This window comes from Convolutriloba macropyga, chromosome 10, assembly GCF_964194025.1.
Source record: "Convolutriloba macropyga chromosome 10, txConMacr16.3, whole genome shotgun sequence".
NCBI classification, from domain to species: domain Eukaryota; kingdom Metazoa; phylum Xenacoelomorpha; order Acoela; family Convolutidae; genus Convolutriloba; species Convolutriloba macropyga.
In genome coordinates this window covers 30,248,254-30,261,162 of record NC_134477.1, presented here as the reverse complement: position 1 = coordinate 30,261,162, position 12,909 = coordinate 30,248,254, and the positions used below count along the sequence as shown (strand labels likewise).

Sequence of the window (12,909 nt, the reverse complement as noted above, 5' to 3'; positions counted from 1 at the left end):
CCTATCTTAACTTACGAACTCGCCTTGAGAACTCTTGGATTGACTCTGATTCCAATTGTTGAAGATTTTTGAATTCGGTGCGTGCACTCCTTGCGTTGGGAAAGTCGCCGATTCTGTTGCTAAGAGCGTTCAGAACTCTCGCTATGGTCGGGGCTGGTTGTCCTTGCACTTGTTGAAAGTAATGATTGGGGAGATTGTAATACTCATCTAACGCATAACTGTTCAAACACGTGGGCAGGACCCCGCGTTGTCTCTGGTCATCCCAATTATTGGCGTTTGACATGGATTCGAAGTGTCGAACCCATCTTTCGAAACTCTCGAAGTCGCGGCTGGGGTATCGGAGGGGTGTGAGAAGGGGTGGTGTTACGACTATTTGCTGCTGATTGTTCGCCTGGTTCTGTTGTTGCTGTTGCTGGTTGTTTGGTGCGTTGTTCATTTTTGGTAATTGAAGTAATTTTCGATGCAAAACCAAATGACACAAAAATATAAATGAGTTTTACCTTTGCAACGTATTCCAAAGATCTAATTCATCGGTTCTCTCAAATTTCAATTCTGAGTTTTTTTTTTGTAAAATGCAAAACCGCCTTCTAATCAGAAGAATCCCTCTGTGGTCGCCAATATAGAATCTGAATATTTAGGGTGGAGGTTTTACCTATTCACAATTCCACAATTGTGCCTAGAATCTATCTTAGAGAAAACTACTGGACTGGATAGTAACTTCACAAAACCTACTACTCTTAACTAGACTGAAGGGTTATACCAGGCCCTCCGTTCAAGTCCTAAAGAAAGTATTTTCAGGCGCTATAGAACTGTAGTCAATTGCTAATAATAATGTTATTAAAATATGTTGGTAATGCCTTTCTATGTTATATGATATTTTAGCTTCTAAGAAATGCTTTACAAAATGAAATAAATTGGTGACTCTAAGATTGAGAATTATACCGGGTCGTCAATTCAGTTTCTAATTAATCGATCAATCAATATACTTAAAATAAATAGTAGATGACGTGAAGAGCTCGTCGGTGTTCACTCCACAACCCAACCAGACGAGTATTAACCAACTTGATAGAACGTTAAGACATTGCCCATCAGGTACTTCAGGTTACAGCAGACCTTTTTAATTGTCTACTTGGTTCACCATTCCATACTACATGGGTTAACTTAACTTGCCAAGTCTTCTACGAGCAGGCAGGCCTACCCTCAGAGTGGCTTCACTATGCGGTCTCCTGGAAGGAGCTTGGACGATTAATACTCCGAGAAATCAATCGTCTTCATGTTGTCCTGGACTCGGTGCTGTCCTCCAGTCCGTTAACCTAACTTAACCTATTCATTGATTGGTTGATCACTACTTTACTAGTCACCAAACTAATTTAAATCCAATAAATTGAAGCTAGATTGAGTATGATTTCAGATCCTTAGAGATGTATTGTGAAGTTATTAAAGTTGTACAAGTACGCTTTTGATTAACAGAAAACCTAAAGAAACGATTAAGTTTTACCCAGTCCTAATTATTACAAGACTATGGTTCCTTCAAAACAACTAGTTACAAATGCCTATGAGTGCCACGTATCAAAGTGTTTAACAAATATCTACTAGATACCAGTTTAAACTCTACTAATTTATAAAAAAAAAGGTCCAAAAAGAGAAAGTAGTTGAAAATTTGCTAAGTTAAATAAACGAAAAGTATAATTACCAGGGTATACTAGTTTCAACAATTTGTACAAGTTCAGTACCACGACAGAGATCTGTTAACTCACTCCGAAATTTCGATTATCACGACAATATAACTATTTTCAGACTGATTTTGGTTACAAAAATTGGCTAAAATTGAGCCGTATATGTACTGCTAATCTATGTTTGGTTATGATAGTTTAGTCCTATTTTTACCAAATGTTCCGAATCTTTGTGAGAAAAATACCTTTTTGGGAAAAGTTTTCAGAAGGTCATTCATGACTTTGATAACTTAGGCCCCTAATTTGGGTTTCTAATCCAATATTACGTGGGTGAGAATTTTGGTGTTCAATCCATGATATAATCTTTATCAGAATCAATAATTACTTATTCAACCATTCTCATCAGTTTAAATTTCTTTACCATTATTATCTTTGTATAGTTTCAAATTTAGAATTCGCTTTTGTGTTGGGAATAATTCAAGGTCAGTATTAATTTGGTTCTTTTCCGAAAAAAGCTTAAGTTTAACTTTCCATTCGTACAAAGAAGACGATTACGAACCGATTTTGACGTCAATAACATAAGATTAAAACATCTGTTAATTGAACATCGAAAAACCTTGCCGTCTAAGTTTCACTTGTTGAATTGTACGTCTTAATGCTAATACGTCGCTTACATGTTGTTGCTATAATGCTCGGTATAATGCTCGGTAAATAATAGCCTAATTCTAAGTGATATGCCTAATCCCTCTGTGGTCGCCAATATAGAATCTGAAAATTTAGGGTGGAGGTTTTACCCTATTCACAATTCCACAATTGTGCCTAGAATCTATCTTAGAGAAAACTACTGGACTGGATAGTAACTTCACAAAACCTACTACTCTTAACTAGACTGAAGGGTTATACCAGGCCCTCCGTTCAAGTCCTAAAGAAAGTATTTTCAGGCGCTATAGAACTGTAGTCAATTGCTAATAATAATGTTAATAAAATATGTTGGTAATGCCTTTCTATGTTATATGATATTTTAGCTTCTAAGAAATGCTTTACAAAATGAAATAAATTGGTGACTCTAAGATTGAGAATTATACCGGGTCCTCAATTCAGTTTCTAATTAATCGATCAATCAATATACTTAAAATAAATAGTAGATGACGTGAAGAGCTCGTCGGTGTTCACTCCACAACCCAACCAGACGAGTATTAACCAACTTGATAGAACGTTAAGACATTGCCCATCAGGTACTTCAGGTTACTGCAGACCTTTTTAATTGTCTACTTGGTTCACCATTCCATACTACATGGGTTAACTTAACTTGCCAAGTCTTCTACGAGCAGGCAGGCCTACCCTCAGAGTGGCTTCACTATGCGGTCTCCTGGAAGGAGCTTGGACGATTAATACTCCGAGAAATCAATCGTCTTCATGTTGTCCTGGACTCGGTGCTGTCCTCCAGTCCGTTAACCTAACTTAACCTATTCATTGATTGGTTGATCACTACTTTACTAGTCACCAAACTAATTTAAATCCAATAAATTGAAGCTAGATTGAGTATGATTTCAGATCCTTAGAGATGTATTGTGAAGTTATTAAAGTTGTACAAGTACGCTTTTGATTAACAGAAAACCGAAAGAAACGATTAAGTTTTACCCAGTCCTAATTATTACAAGACTATGGTTCCTTCAAAACAACTAGTTACAAATGCCTATGAGTGCCACGTATCAAAGTGTTTAACAAATATCTACTAGATACCAGTTTAAACTCTACTAATTTATAAAAAAAGGTCCAAAAAGAGAAAGTAGTTGAAAATTTGCTAAGTTAAATAAACGAAAAGTATAATTACCAGGGTATACTAGTTTCAACAATTTGTACAAGTTCAGTACCACGACAGAGATCTGTTAACTCACTCCGAAATTTCGATTATCACGACAATATAACTATTTTCAGACTGATTTTGGTTACAAAAATTGGCTAAAATTGAGCCGTATATGTACTGCTAATCTATGTTTGGTTATGATAGTTTAGTCCTATTTTTACCAAATGTTCCGAATCTTTGTGAGAAAAATACCTTTTTGGGAAAAGTTTTCAGAAGGTCATTCATGACTTTGATAACTTAGGCCCCTAATTTGGGTTTCTAATCCAATATTACGTGGGTGAGAATTTTGGTGTTCAATCCATGATATAATCTTTATCAGAATCAATAATTACTTATTCAACCATTCTCATCAGTTTAAATTTCTTTACCATTATTATCTTTGTATAGTTTCAAATTTAGAATTCGCTTTTGTGTTGGGAATAATTCAAGGTCAGTATTAATTTGGTTCTTTTCCGAAAAAAGCTTAAGTTTAACTTTCCATTCGTACAAAGAAGACGATTACGAACCGATTTTGACGTCAATAACATAAGATTAAAACATCTGTTAATTGAACATCGATAAACCTTGCCGTCTAAGTTTCACTTGTTGAATTGTACGTCTTAATGCTAATACGTCGCTTACATGTTGTTGCTATAATGCTCGGTATAATGCTCGGTAAATAATAGCCTAATTCTAAGTGATATGCCTAATTCAAGTTACTTTCTTATTTTTCCTCAGGTTATTACCGGTACAAGGAGAATGAACGCTAAAAGCTAGTAACCCTTGATACTGAGGAAACCCTGTTGAAGTTCTTAAACTTTTCCACTAAAAGAGATTTTTCACTAAAACTTGCTTAAGATTTAAAATCCTGACTTTTCTTCTTAATCCCGAATTTTCTTTTACCTTTTCTTCCAGTTTTATTCTCACCTTCAAAAGTCTTAAGCTCAAAAAGCTTTACTTTTTGCTCAGTTTTATCCCTCATCTTCAAAATTTTATTAGAGAATTTTTCGAGAAGTCATAGCCTCCTTGAGGCTGAGTTTTAAAATGAGCCAAATTGAAAAGCTTTTAACTGAAGCCAGAATGACAGCCGACGAAACAACACAAGATGAAAACGATTTTAATGAAGTGCGAAGTAAAAGAAAAAGATTCAGAAAACAAGCACAAATTCCAATCACCAACGTTAGACCAATTGTTGTTTCTATTGATCCGAGGCCGTCACAAATACAGTTTGCAAGAGCAATCAGATCAAACTTTCCAGTGGTCAAAATAAAGCACATAAGAGTGTTGAAGAACAATACTAATTTTTTTATCCAACCTGAGGACCTCGCTTCTAAAGAATGCCTACTTTTGACCGTAAACCTAACTCAAGCCTTTCCAAATGCTACTGTGAATATCAGAAACACACTTCCTAAGCCAAAAACCAAACCAAGCTTCCTAATTGTAAATGTGCATCACAGCATTAGTGAAGATGAGATAAAAGCTGAGCTCCTAAACAACAACGCAATGAATGTTAGCAAAGTTACACGAATGACAAGCCGAGCAACTGGCCAACCAACAAAATTAATTCAAGTCCTAATTGATTCCAATAATCATGTTAGTGCAGCTCAAAAGCATGGTGTCAAAATATGTTGGCATTTATACCGATGTGAAGCAAGACGAGAACCAACCCACGTAAGGCAATGTTTCAAATGCCAACAATTTGGTCACTCTGCTAAAGAATGCAGAAACACCACTCGATGCCTCCGCTGCTCGCAGGCACACAGTGTTAAAGAATGCACTGTTCAAAAAAAAACGCTAAGTGTTCAAACTGTGGTGGTGCGCATGCGACAGTTTATCGCGGTTGTCCGGCCTATCAGCAAAAGCTAACTGAGGCTTCAAGAAAGATAAATGAGAATAAATACTCTGACGTAGCAAAGACCCTCAAAGCGCAAAAAAACACTGAACTCCGGTCACAAACTGAAAAAATAGCTGTTTTAGTAGCCGAAGTCCTGAGTAAAACACGAACAATTTTCAAAACCATGTCCTACGGTGATATAATAAACATTGTCTCTAACAGCGCCTCACGAATTTTCAATGAAAAAATTGATGGTCAAAGAATACACGAGAGCATTAAGAGTGCATATATTACCTCTCTTAATACAATGCCGCCTAACAACCTAGCAAACAGCCAAAATTTTACCCAAAATGGATAAGCTAAAAATTTTGCAATGGAACTGTCGAGGTCTAAACAACAAAATAAACGATCTGATTTTATTTTCGGCTAAAAAAAACAGATATAATTTGCGTAAATGAAGTGAAAAAATGGCAGAAGACAACCCCTCTCAGTAATTATATTGTTGCAACAGAAACTTTGACCATCGGTCATCATGGCTCTGTTATCTTAATAAAGAACAACATTGTCATAAAGCGAGTAGAACCAGTTGAAAAAGAGAACGATTACCGAGGGAAAACCTTAGAAATACTGAAAATATGCATCACGCTACCGCTTTTTGGGGATTTTTGGATAGTAACTGTTCACAATTCACCTGGAAAACCACTTTCACTGGAAAAAAGTATTCTCAGAAAGAATGTCAAATGTTTTTGTATGTGGTGACTTCAACTCTCCCCACCAAGAACTAAACTGCTCCTATGATTCCCAAAACGGCGAGAAGCTTTTAAATCTAATTGAAAAAAGCCATTTTGAATTGCTAAACAAGGGTCACTACACATACCAGTCGGTTGACGGAAAAAGCAGGAGTATGCTCGATCTGCACTTTTGCGATAGTACAGTTTTTACAAATTTTAACAATTTTGAAGTCTCAGAGGATCTAGGTAGTGACCATAGAACCACAATTACAACGTTGAACCTCAAAATAAGCAAAACGTTTGAATTGAAGTCTAAAATTGGCCTCAGAAAATTTAAAGAAAACACAAGAAAGTCTTTTAGATCATCGATTCTTTGCCCTGCGCAGTATCCGGGAAAGGATGATCTAAATCAGTTTAGCAGTAGCCTGGTTGAATTAATACATAAATCGCTGGAAGATTCCTATTTAATCAAAAACAAGTTCCCTTACAGTTTTGAGACACGAAAATTGATAAAACTGAAAAGGATGAAGCGAAGATTTTAGGTCTCTAGGAACCGAGATAAATTATCTACAAAAAGAAATCAAGCGATCAATTAGGCAATCAGAAGAAAGAAAAAGAGCAAAATTTTTGGAACGTGCATGCGATAAGGGCAGCAAAGGTTTTTGGAGAGCAATAAAAGAACTAACAAATGATCACGAGTCAAAACAGAAAACTGGAGACTATCCCAATTTAAACTATAAAGAGTCGCCGGCAGTCACCAATCAGGACAAAAGCGAGCTGTTCAAACAATAGCTAAAGGATACCATGAAAGATCACACACCAGTTTCATCAGGAATTGCTGAACAGTGCAAAAAAATTGAAAATCAAACTAAAGCGGTTTCAGGAACAGCTGAAGACACCGAGCAGCTTTGTGTTGTGATCACAACAACGGAATTTGATGAAATTTTGAGAGAATCGAGAAAGTCATGCCCAGGTCCTGATAAAATCTGCTACAAACTTCTCAGAGTTACCAGGAAAAAGGAAAGCCCTAGCCTGCCTTCTAATTTCTAACTCAATTACCAATTCGTATGTTCCAGTACATTGGAAGGAATCGCAGATAAAAATGATACCAAAGCAAGACAAAAACTGCTCAAAGGTTGAAAATTATCGACCCATTAGTCTTACAAATTGCCTCGCCAATGTGTGTGAAACTATTGTGAAAAACATTGTCTTAGAACACTGCGAAAGTCTAAATGTTTTTGGCGAAACTCAGAGCGCATACAGGAAACATCGCTGTACCACAGACAACCTTACCAAACTCACTCATCACGTTAGTGAAGCTCTCCAGTGGTCGGAAATGGTTGGTTTAGTGTGCTTGGATGTTGAAAAGGCGTTTTATGCTGTATGGCGTCTAGGGTTGATCCACAAATTATATTCAATTGAGCTAGAGATCCCAATTATTAAGTGGATAAATTCATTCTTGTCACAAAGGAATGTATTCTTAAAAACAAATTCCACCGTGGGTTCCAGCTTTTGCCCGACTACCGGAGTGCCCCAAGGCAGCGTAATTGCTCCCATTCCCTTTCTTATATACGTTAGCTGATTGCCAGATTTGAAGGCACAGATCTCACAGTTCGCTGACGATTTTGCCTTGTAATACAGATCTCGCTCAACACAATTAACTCAACACAATCTGCAATCATCATTGAATAGCCTCATAGACTGATGTGACCTCTTCAAAATTAAAATAAATCTTAATAAAACCCAGTACATGATCTTCAAAAGACCATCAAAGAAAGAGTGAGAACTCAACCTGAAAATAAAAGGCGTACCAATTGGAAAAACAATATCACTAAAGCTTCTGGGTATCACTCTCACTCCTCTTCTCAGATGGAACGATCACTGCAATAGTTTAGTAAAGAAAGCAAACAGCAGGTTATTTCAACTGTGGAGACTTAGCAATCTACACATTAAAGAAGAAAATCTCCTTTTGGTATATAAAACTTGGATTCAACCACTTTTTTTGTATTGTAATGCCTGCTGGATGGACCAATCCCAAGCAATCATTAATAAAATACAGAACGTCCAAAATAGAGCCTTAGGATTTGCCTACGAAAACCAAGATCTTACAGGGTCCAAAAACTCCATGAAGAGGCAAACATGCAAATGATTAAAGAACTTCAGATTAAACTAGCCAATGGGTATATTATTCGGGCAATAAAACACAACATACAATCTCTAATAGATCTAATACACAAAAAACGGCAGTGCCCGCTAAACACTTGCAAAAGTACACTCGATCACCTTCAATACTAAAAAAAATGATGATTAACTGGCGCACTATGGACGTTCAGCTTAGATATAAGATCAAATTACTGTCGAATGACAGAACAAAGATCGAGCCCCAGCGTATCCCTAGTTTCAAGATCATTAATCGTTTTCCGGCTAAGATCGGTAGTCGGACTGAAGTCAATGGAAAACTTGGGAAAATAATCAACAAGAATACGAAGACAAAACCGGGAAAAAAAGACGTGCAACTATATTTTGAAATCTGGGCAGAGAGAAAAAAACAAACACACGAAATAGTAAACGAAAAAACAGCAAATTATTAGCCAGCAGCGCGGTTGTGAGGGAGGTGAACTGGAGGAACTCTGTACCAACAACTACGGTTCGAGTCCAACTCTCTTCAACTCTTGCTATTTGATTTATGCTCTATCTCTATTAAAGCGTCAGTTACCTACAGCTAGCTTAAAAAGATTTACTTTACGTATTACAGCAGAGCAAATTGGCGCAGCGGTGAAATACGAGAAAACGAAATTGAAAAGTCGAATCGACACCAGTTCGAAGACGCGAAGTATTAACTTGCGAATGTTCTCCTACATTTTATATTTCTGACACATGCGTCTCTTAAATTTATCAGACATGTTACGAGTATATGGCCAGCCGCTCGCTTAGTCAATAATTCGGGGCCAGATACAACTCATTTTTATTCCATTTCATTCCTTTGTCTCCTTCTGTTCAGCCAGCCGCTCGCTTAGCAAATTCGGGGCTGAACAGATTACCATAGCCTTCCTCCCATAGCTTTCATCCCTATTATTCTTTTTTACTCAACACTCCACTGATTTATTTAAGCAAAAGAAAAGTCTAATATTATAGTTTTGTGCTGCGCGCGGTTTGGTTTCAGTGGTTTTACGGTTTAGGTTAGCGTAGCACTTTTTATCACATCATTACTTCTTTTAATTGAAATTCAAAACAAATTTGTTTTAGATCTCAATCCTATTATCTTCAACTAAACGAAATCTTTTTCTTTTTCAATAACAGCAACGAAATTCTTCGTCTTTAAAGTGATGAGATTTTACGACTTGATTTAAACCAGAAGACATATTCTATTTGGATGAACTCTAAGAAAAATTACAATGAAGTGAAGCACAATGATTTGGTCCAGTGCGCTTACCGATCAGCAGATGCGCAGAAGGGGGTTCGAGCCCCACCAAAGAACATCGATTCTTTCTTTTTTCTATTTTAACTTGCAAATTTATTTTATTTTGTTTTTTTTTCTGTTTGTTTAGTATTGATCAGTTATTATAAAAGAAAACTTACCCGAAGCAATTGAAATTCGTCCCTCATACTCTACAAGATTAGCCAAGAGGTCAAACGACCAATTCAAGTACAATATCGATATCAGCCAGTAGAAGTCCTTCACGGCACTTGAAATGGCTGAGTCCACCTGACGCTGAAGAAATGTTTTAATACAGTGATTTCGAAAACTCAATTTTAACAAGAACTCAAACTCTTTCTTAATGTATATAAACTTTCTTCACCGAATGGTTGTACATAAATTGTGTGTATATACTATAATGCTCGGTATAATGGAGCTTACATGAATGAATTCAAATATCAAACTTTTGCTATTTCGTCAGAGTTAATATTGCTACCGCGAACCGGGAACGAACCAGGGACCTTTAGAGAATAGTTAAATTGAAACTGCTAAAGTTGATGCCGCTCCTCACTCAGCCACCAACTTTAGCAGTTTCAATTTATTCTTTATGAGAAAGTTACAATATTTCTCTAGCCTATTTGTTGTTATAGAAAACTATCAAAAAGATATTATTATTATTATTGCTATGATACTGCAACAACCAAAGACACGTCAGCAAACTAAAAGCGATTCGTAAATTCCTTCGTAGATTCGGAGGGGGCTTTAGACTTCGAAACTCCTGATGACCGGCGAACTGCGACAGTTATTGAAGAATTCCTGAAGGTCCGACGGTGTCCTCAAACGTCAGCAACTGAGTTACGGCACCAACGAGGATGTAAAGAATGTGTTAGGAACTGCGGTGCGACGGAAGGGGGCCAAAATTCCTTTTACCAATCAAGTTCAAGATGCCTGTTTTCGCACAAACAAACTTCCGTCTGACGATTCAGATTTCATTCAGTTACAACAAAAATGAATCTGGATGGGAAATCTACATGGGTGTTTCTAAACAACAGATGCATCAAAAAAACTGTAAGACAGAACAAAAAATCTTTCACTGACTCTGCTGTAAAGCAGTGTAATGATTTTAGACGGCAAAAGAAACCTAACCCGTGAACTTTTTTTCCGATATTGCATGGAGTAGTAAAAATAGGTAAGGGGCCCCGTAAACATTCGTTTTTAGACAAAAATTATCGACTTTAAAAATTTTCGTAGGATTTGCCGAAAATTTGAAAAAATTGATATAATCGGTTCGCATATCAAAAAATGGCCTCTCATATAGAGAAATTTGAGAGAACATTATAGTAAATTGTTCAATTTTTGAAAATATTTGGTCAAATTTGAGGCAAATAAAGAAAATTAGAAATTAATTACCGAATATTGATAGACCCTTTTTTTGAGCATAAAACTGTCCAGTTTGCTGGATTACAGTTCCAAATTCAGGAGATTGCAAAAAAAATGACAAAAATTAGAAAAAAAATGGCCAAAAGAACAAATTTTTGAAAAATTTGTCAAAAAATCAACTTTCCTTACTAGGAGTTTCGTCAATTGAGTGAAACTCAATACACAGAGAAAAATTTGTGAAAAAAATTTACAACCTTCGGCCTATACAAAAATTTTTGAAATTCCATAAATTTTCTTGTCATTCGTTCCAATACCGTGACGTCCACGTCTTTTTTTTCATTCACTCTTAAATTTTTCTGCTTTTCGTTTTCTTCGGCTACTTTTCTGGGTTTTGATGTAGAGTGTTGTCATATGTGATGAAGTATGTTTCGTTTTTGTTGTAGTATGTTGAGCATGCTAGTATGCTGGTTTGTTGTTTGGTCTTAAAGTTTTCCGGAGCGTGACTTAAGTTGATTCATGAGTTACTGCAGGATTGTTTTTTGACTTATTCAAGTTTCCTAATTTACCAGCCTCCCTTGTAGTGGTATGTTGTTTTGCTGCTGTATGTTTATGTGTAACTGAATGATTGCTACTTGGTTTAGTCTTTTTGCCTTCTAGGGTCTGAATTAAATCTGCTCTCGAGTTACGGCTAGTAACTTGAGCTAGTTACGGCTAGTTCTTGACCTTTTCATCTTTTTAGTGTACTACTGCATTGCCGTAAATTAATTTGTTGTTATATTAAGCCCCGTATTGAATTATGCTAGCTTGTCTTGCAGTAGCTTCTCCTTTTTCTAGGGTGTGACTTAAGTTTGTTCTAGATTTACGACTAGTTTGTTTGGTTGAATTTTTGCTGTTGTGTTCTAACATAGTTCTTTCCGACCTCCTTGCTCGGTTCCCGCCCGTTCTTTCCTCACCGTCCCGTTATCTCTCGACTTCCCGTCCGTCTTGTTTCTGTTACGTCGCGCACTGCTTCCTCAGTTTCTCGCCTGTCATGTTTCCGTTACGTCGCGCGTTAATCGCTGGACTTCCCGTCCGTCACGTTTTTGCTCCATCGCGAGTTGCTTACTCGACTTCCTGTATGTACTTCGTTTCCCGCATAGCGTCGATGCTCAACTTCTGTTTTTTTGGGCATCGTGTGCTCGACCACCTTTTCTGCTATTTGGGTGGTTTGTTTTACACACTGTCTACAGTGTACTGTGTTTTGGCGTCTTTTGCGTTGGGTTTGTTTTGTGTGATTTTGTTTTGTTTGGAGTGTGCAAAATCGCAAATCTAATTTGTTCCATATGCAGTGAACTGCTATTTGCGATTCCTCAGGTGGTAGTTTACACCACCTTTTAAACCGCGCTTTTACTTTGGTTTGCATTTGGTTTTGGTATTTTTGTTGGTTTCTTGTGGTTTATATTGGGTTCTTGTCTGTAGGAATGAGGCAGGGAGGTTGGTTTGGATGGAATACTTGGTTGTGGAGTTTCTTTGGGTCTTTGTTATGCTTTTTGGAAGAACGGAGGGGGCGTGGGGTGTCAGGAAGGGAGATTTAGAGGGAGTTTAGGAGAGAGGAAGTGGGGGAGGGAGTGAATGAGTAGGTTCATTAGAGAAGAAGAACGAAGGAAAAGACAAAGAGAAAAGGAAGAAGGAAAGAAGAGAGGAACCCACAGTGCACCTCCGGCAGCCAGTCCCCCCCTTCAGAGAACCAGCAACCGGCTTGTGCGCTGAGAGTACGGTGACTTGTCGTTGGTTTTGATGTTATAGTGAGAAAGAGAAAGAGAGGCGCCCCCCGTGCACTACCGATAGCCAGCCCTCCCTTTCAGAGGACGAGCAGCCGGCTTGTGCACTGAGAGTACAAAGACGTATACCTCTTATACCTCTGTAGTTTATACCTCTTATTGAGGCGGTTATTTTCGCCCTTGCGGGGGTGAGTGTTTGGTCCTAAGCGGGAACAGAATGTGGGACCAGTATCAAGGCCTCAGCATGATTCCCGCGATCATGCTGCT

At 37.5% G+C, this 12,909-nt stretch overlaps 2 protein-coding genes across 4 annotated transcripts in view; both read left to right on the top strand.

Moving 5' to 3' along the window:
• Nucleotides 1–12,909, top strand: part of LOC142347860 (putative E3 ubiquitin-protein ligase DTX2) — a 346,790-nt gene that overhangs the window by 125,644 nt on the left and 208,237 nt on the right. The gene's annotated exons all lie outside the window — the stretch shown is intronic.
• LOC142347857 (uncharacterized) overlaps nt 1–12,909 on the top strand; it is a 151,503-nt gene that overhangs the window by 45,594 nt on the left and 93,000 nt on the right. The gene's annotated exons all lie outside the window — the stretch shown is intronic.